The sequence below is a fragment of the Eucalyptus grandis genome, chromosome 1, assembly GCF_016545825.1.
Source record: "Eucalyptus grandis isolate ANBG69807.140 chromosome 1, ASM1654582v1, whole genome shotgun sequence".
Lineage (NCBI taxonomy): Eukaryota > Viridiplantae > Streptophyta > Magnoliopsida > Myrtales > Myrtaceae > Eucalyptus > Eucalyptus grandis.
In genome coordinates, this window is record NC_052612.1 from 3,551,278 (window position 1) to 3,559,142 (window position 7,865).

Consider the following 7,865-nt stretch of genomic DNA (forward strand, 5'->3'; position numbering starts at 1 on the left):
ACTCTTATTTACAGCTTTGATTTAATGCGACAGAAGATGGAAACTCGGAAAATACCATACAAAGCAGCCGTCTAGAATCATTATAAAAGAGAGTTTCATTTTTTGTGATTCAGAGGGATTTTTCGGAAAACTTTGAGAGCAAATACATGGAGAGGTTGAGTGGAATTTCGAGAAAAAGAGAGAGAGAGAGAGAGAGAGAGAGAGAGAGAGAGAGAGAGAGAGAGAGAGAGAGAGAAAAGTGTACGGCGTCGAGCCGGAAAAAAAAAAAAAAAAAGAAAACCCTAGCGGTACTGTTCATCTTCTTCGCGGGCCAACCCCGCCCGCGCCGGCCACCGCGCCGGCACTGCCTCCGCCAGCCGCTACCGCGCCTCCGCCACCACCGCTTCGCCGGTCTCCCCACGAAGCTCGCCGCACGACCCGACGCCGTGCCTTGCTCACCGACGCTCCCTACAACCCACCGATCCGGCCACTACCGCTCCACTTGCGAGTCAGCACCAAACGATGCCCCTCTCTGTAGCCCCGACACCCAAAGCTCGCGCCGCCCCGACGCCACCTCCGCCGTCGCTAATTTGCAGTGCCCCAGCTCCCCAATCCGCTACTCTGCTGCCAATCTCGCCCTCAATCCACCTACAACTCGTGACCCAACGGATCTTGAGCCAGCTCGTCGCCCCGCCTCCTCGTTCGCGCCGCAGCCCCCAACGGTAGCCGGTCCAAATCCAAACGCCGACCCCTGCGCCTCCCTGTTGCCGCACCTCAACCCATGCCGATCTGCCCGACGCCTATCAATTCGCCTTAGCCCGACGCCCGCTGGTTGCTACGCCAACCCCTGCAACGCCGTCACCGCCCCTGCCCTCAGCGCCGCTAGTAGCCTCGTCGCCGCCCAACTTCACCGGAAGCTCGACCACGAAGCCCTTGCCGGACCTTCGATCAACCACCCTTGGCCGGGACCCACGGTTGCCAAGGCCATTTTTGAAAAAGAAAAAGAAAACACATTAGGTAGTTTTTTTTTAGTTTACTTTATTTGTTTTTATTTGTTTTATTTATTTTATTTTACTTTATCTTTTTTTTTTTAGTATAAGGACATATGATTGGAAATTCCAATATATTACCTAATTCGCAACCGCGCCTAGATTTTTTTATTTCATTTATAAGGCTTTAAATGAAATAATTAATCAAGCGGGAATAAAATTAATATTTTGATATTTAAGACTTAAGATCAATTTATTGATTTAATTAGCGATGTATTATCCCTTGATCTCGAACAATGTATGATATTTTGCTGATTTTCAATGGTCCGTCTTGTCTTGATTGCTTTATTTGAAATATGTTTGAGCTAGAATATTGCATGCTTTAGGGTTATTTGCATATTTAGACTAAACATTTTATCATGAATTTTCAAAAAAAAATAAAAATAAAAAATCAAATCAATCAATTTAGGATGCTTGATTTTTGTTTCATTAGCTTAAGTTGCATGTTTAATTATTTGACATTTTTTAATTTCGAAATTAAAAATAATAATAATTATGCATATGTTATATAGAATTAGGACATCATTTGTACGTCATTGCACATTAAGATAAAATTGCATATTTCATTTAAATTTTGATTGATTTAGACAGACTGCATCTTAGTTTAGAGATTGTTAAATTAAGATAATATCTGGGTTTTAATTAGGGTTTAGCCTGACCTAATCCTTAATATAAATTGGGTAGAATCTTAATTTAGTTAGATAATTTTCACATTTTTCCGATTTCGAATTTCTTAAAAAATACAAAAAAAATGTCTTAGAATAAATTAGTTTCAATCTCTAGGATAGATTGCATTCTTTTAAGAAAAAAGAAAATAAAAAATGTCATGTGCATGTCATTAGGATTATATTCATGAAATGCATGTCATTTAGTGATGGTTGCTAGATCCATTTAATTAGAAATTGCATATCATTAGAATTAAGTCATTTAGTTAATATTGAATTGCATATTGCATGATTTTCATTAATCAAGTGAAAAAAAAAATTGCATGTTAATTAGAAATCATATCTAGGGTTGTTGATGTGGATTCTAATTTAACATTACGGATGCTTTCGTTGCTTTGAGATAAGTTTTTGCAATTTATTCATTGTTTATCTAGGTGTTAAATTGGTGGTTTGCGCACCTACATGATCACCTCACATATTAGGGAAATAGATTTAAAATCAATTTAAGCTGCCTACAAAAAAAATGAAAATAAAAGAATGGTAACCGAAAGAGCATTAGAGAAATCTAGTGTAACCAAGTCCCCATACCCATAGTCTCTAGTTTGTAGGAGTAAAATAAAACTCGTTACTTTACTTGGGTTTCTAATCGACCCACCAAAAATAGATTAGTGGCGACTCATAGATAAAATCTATATGTATGTTAAGAATTTGAACATAAGTCGCGAATTGGTATGGGCTTGGGAGAGCCCGAGTTAAGTCTAGGCTTAATAATCCATTAGCCAAATTTTAGATGGTTCACCCGAAAAATTTGTCGCGATAGTTTGGCGACTCATAGACAAACTTTATCCTATATACAGTCCCATGTTCATACACTTGTGAGATGAGTGTAAGAAGGTTCATATCCATAAGGTAAAGAGTTATCTCGCAAAAGGTACGACAACCGAAGTGATGAAAGGCAATTCATTTGTCTATCCCAAACACTACAAGTAATCCATTGCTTAACCTTTTTGAGCTCATACACTTATGGATATTCTTTTCAAATTACCCCTATCAAGAATCACCCCACATTGGGGCAACTGGGAAATAAAATGGCATAATGAGGTGAGGAAAATGAATTGAATTTTTTTGCTCTCACTTGTATCAATCTTCAAGTCGTGCTATTACATTGAATTCATGTGTTAATTTAAGTGCCTTAGAATGACGAAAAGCATTTCTTTCTCTATCCTACATACTTATATCCTTTGCATAGCCCACTTGAGCTTGCAATTTCATTTCTTTAAATCCAGTTGGTAATCATCCCCCACATTGGGGTAAGACAAAATACAGATGAAGACCCTTGAAAGTTCGAGTATCATTCAAAGTGTAATTCCTTGATGCATGCATTGTGTGCAAAAAAAAAAAAAAATTGAAATCAAAATAGAACTAAGGGGGCATGAAAAAGCAGTGTGCCTGATAAAAGCAAGGCCAATGCCCATAAAAAAGAAATGAAGAAAAAAACCATGAAAACTAGGGGCATGGAAAAAGTGATGTGCCTAGTAAAAGCAAAGCCAATGAAAATGAAAATGAAAGAGTCATGATAGGTGACTATCAGTTGCAAAAGGTTGTATCTCAATGGAGCAATATTCAAAGAGTCAAGATTAATAGCGCATCCCTGGCAAAAGAGAAGACCAGTGACAATGCCTAAATGATCATTAGCTTTGACCCTTCACACATATTTTGAGCATAATGATCCTTTCGTTTCTCAACCCATGAACCCAGCCTATGTTACGTCCCTTATAAAGTCTCTTCAGATTGGGGCACTTGAATTAATGTAGGGGTTCATATGTTTATAAGCATCGCTCGAAGAAGTACAAGCAAGATCATTTCTTTCTCATTTTGCAGGGTTCTTGACTTGTAAACCCGGAGATGACTGCAAAGCTGTTCTTTCAATAGCCTTGACTTAAAGAGTCCCTATGTTAAGCCGTTAACCAAGCCCACAATATGGTCCCTGTTAAAGACCTCTCAGATTGGTAAGGTCGTACCGCTTGCAAGAATACTCGCACCCTTGTCGATATGGTGAGATGGAGTGATTCTCTTCTAAATGAGAGTGAGTGAAAGTCATTTCTAACCGAAAGTCTCTCATTTAGTATTCTTAAGAAATCCATGTCATGAGTGAAAATTGTCTTGAACGATAATTCTCTCTAGTGAAAATTCAGGTGATGCAAATATCATTATGCATGAACCCCGATTGAATTGATAAAAACTTCAGTGGATTTTGAAGTGTGCGCTCCAGAATAGCATTAATTGCTTATTTCTTTAGTGAATGCACTGACAGGTAATGTTTTCTCAAAGACCCAATAGCTCTTGACATTCAAGTTACTTTCAAAATGCCTCATGATATTAGGAGATAAGGAACCATCACAAACATTCAAGGTCCATCCTTGATGTTCCAAAATTGTATTTTTACTAGAAAGTGAAAGGCCTCCACAAGATATCTAAATTTCAGAAGACATATCCCCAAGAGTCAGAGATATCACCATATAAGTATATCTCTACCCATACTTGTCATTGTGTAGGTATTCTCTCCCAAGTGCATTAACACTTGACTCGGTCAAGCTGTCTTCTATATTGATTTAGCGTGCTTTCGTAGCCCGATGTTCTTTATATTGACCTAGCGTGCTTTTGTAGCCCAAAATCCCTTTCATCGACTCGGCGTGCTTTTGTAGCTCGATATCCCACATGATTGACTTGGTGTGCTTCCGTAGCCCGATATCCCTTTATATTGACCTGGCGTACTTTCGTAGCCCAGAGTTTCTTTCATTGACTCGGCGTGCTTTTGTAGCCCGATGTCCCTTATAATTGACCCGGCGTGCTTCTGTAGCCCGATGTCCCTTATAATTGACCCGGCGTGCTTCTGTAGCCCGGAGTTCCTGACCGAGCGTGCTTTTGTAGCCCAAAGTCCTTCTTTATCGACCTAACATGCTTCCGTAGCCCGGCGTCCATTTATATTGACCCGGTGTGCTTTCGTAGCTCATGGTCCATTTTATTGAACCGGCATGCTTCCATAACCCGATTTTCTTTTATCAACCCGGCGTGCTTTCGTAGCCCAAAGTCCTTTACACCGACACTCGATGGAGTTGTCCCCCAAAGATTTTTCTCAAGATTCAGTTTGATTAAAGCGACCGTAGAATGGTACGGGTCCTAGACGGCGCCTATTTCCCTATTCAAGCGACTGTAGAACGGTACGAGTCCTGGAAAGTGAATCCCAATTTAGGCGACCGTAGAATGGTAGGAGTCCTGGAAAGTCAAGGCGACCATAGAATGGTATGGGTCCTAGACACAACCAAACACTGTCATACTAGGCGACCGTCGAATGATACGGGTCCTAGGAACACAGTCTCTTTGTAAAGTCATGTTACTATCTTAGGCGACCGTAGAATGGTACAGGTCCTGGACAAGTAACACCAATTATCTCGAATTACTCTACCCTCCTTGAAGGTAAGTTATTCCAGGTAAGTTCACTTATCATTTGCATTAGCATTTCCATGCATCATATAAATTGCATTCAAAAAAAGGAATTCATTTTCCAACCAAAAAAAAAAAAAAAGTCATTCAGTACATGTGCATGATCAAAATTTAGGTCTTAACTTGTCTTTGAAGGCAACCTCTACGAGCTAACCTTCAAAGAGGGGCAGTTGTTCACACCTAATTTTAGCAAATCTAGGGAAATAAGGAAAATAAAATTTGCATTAGAACAAATAAAAAAATTGAAAAAAATATGAAAAATTGATTTGATTAATTATGCATGGAAATTTGAAATTCTGATGAATAATCGGATTTTGTTAAATGCAGAAGCAATTTAAAAATCAAGTGAATAAATGGCAAGATGGAGGAAATCTAAGCGAAATCTGAGCAAAATCGAGCTAATTGCGAAATCATGCTCTAATTTACAGCTTTGATTTAATGCGACAGAAGATGGAAACTCGGAAAATACCATACAAAGCGACCATCTGGAATCATTATAAAAGAGAGTTTCATTTTTTTTTTATTCAGAGGGGATTTTTCGGAAAAATTTGAGAGCAAATACATGGAGAGGTTGAGTGGAATTTCGAAAAAAAAAAAAAAAAAGAGAGAAAAAAAATGTACCGCGTCGAGCCAAAAAAAAAAAAAAAAAAAGGAAACCCTAGCGGCACTATTCATCTTCTTCACGGGGCAACCCTTGCCCACGCCAGCACTACCTCCGCCAGCCGCTACCGCGCCTCCGCCACCATCGCTTCGCCGATCTCCCCGCAAAGCTCGCCGCGACAACCTGACGCCCGCCTTGCTCGCCGACGCTCCCTGCAACCTGCCGATCCGGCCACTATCGCTCCGCCTGCTAGTCAGCAACAGACGATGCCCCTCTCTATAGCCTCGACGCCCGAAGCTCACACCGCCCCGACACCGCCTCCATCATTGCCGATTTGCAGTGCCCCAGCTCCCCGATCTACTGCTCCGCCGCCGATCTCACCCTCAATCCGCCTGCAACTCGTAACCTAGCAAATCCCGAGCCGGCTCGCCGCCCCTACCTCCTCGTGACCCAACTCCGCCACATCAGCGTGCAAAACGACACCGTTTTGGACCAAACTCGCTGGAAAATTGCCACATCAGCCATTTGGCCGGATTTTCGCCGGAGTGGTACTTAAGTGTTCCATTTTACTCCGATATTGGTACTTAAGTGTACCATTTCAAAGTTATGGCATTTAAGTATCCCTCCGTGTCAAATTATGGCACTTCAGGTGTCCCAACCTTGACACTTGTCCAACGCCTTTGCGCAGATTCGTGACACCCTCACTAACCCTACACTCTCACTCCATGCTTGCCCAATGCTTTTGCCCAAATTCGCCCGACACCCTTGGTTGACACTCGCCCAAATTCACAATATAAATGTTGAAGACAATGTGCGAAATTAAAATGTAAGATTGCCTAAGGCCTTATCCCAAATTGCTTTTACCACGGCTTGCGCAAATTTAACTTTATTACGGATGGCCTTGGATATAGTTGTCATTTTATTCAATTTGTGGCATTCTTTAGAGTCATTTTGATTCATTCACAAGAAATGGATGATCCGGCAATGTAAATGTGTTGATGTAAAGAATGTAGAGTGCATTAGGGAATTGTCGATTAGGCAATGTGGATGCCGCTGCTATTGTTGAAGTTTCCTGCATAATTTTAATGCAAAGATATCACAATGTAAATACTCTTGCTGTAGTGGAGCTGGCCGCGAGGGGCGATATAACTGGCCATCCCACCCTCCAAGAGGATCGGCTTGGCTTGAGCTCGGCAAGACGCGGGTGCCATAGATCTACCGACGACGGAGAAGCAAAAGTAGAAGTTGCTCTGCATGTGCACCTGGAAGGGCTTCTTCATCTTCATAAGCCCTCAGAATCTGGGGATCAAGCGGCCCCGCTAGCCAGGTAAAAAATTAAAATAAAAAAGATGACCAGGAGGTGCACAACGAATCCAGCATGCAAAGCTCATACACTATCTTCCAGTCTGACCAACTCTCCTCCGGCAATCTGTATCATAGCAATGGCGGAATGCATAGTCTGTAAAGATAAGTTGCGCGCCAAGAGAGGGAGGCCCCCGCGAGCACTCTATAAATACCTCTTTTCCGCCACATCCCTTGTCTCCAACACACACACACACACACACACTCACCCCACCAAGCAAAGCTCATCACTCCCTAGCAAGCAAGAGAAGAAAAGAAAGGATGGAGGGCGGTGATGCTATCAAGAGGAAGCCTTGCGCAAAGTGCCGTACACAAAAAAGAAAGTGCGCCGAAGCTTCCTCAGCGTCCATAAAGTTTTCGGCGCAGGCAAAGTGGCGAAAGCCTTAAAGGTTCGCTCTTTTTTTTTCTCTTTTGAAGCAAATTTCTTCCCCGCTATGCTCAAACTTTTTGCCAAGTCTTAGGGGCGCCAATGATTCGGCTCGGTTTTGGCTCGGTTCAAAACGAGCTTTCAGAAAACCGAACCGAATCGTTTGCGCGTATATTTACTCGAGTCTTCTCGAGCAAGTCCACTAGCATATAATTTAGTTTTAGTGGTGAATTCCAAGTCCATGGCAATCATTGACCCACTTGCATGAGAAACTTCACGGGGGTTGCCCGAGGATCAGCGAGCGGCCGCCGCGAGTAGTATGGCGTCCGAAGCGGATG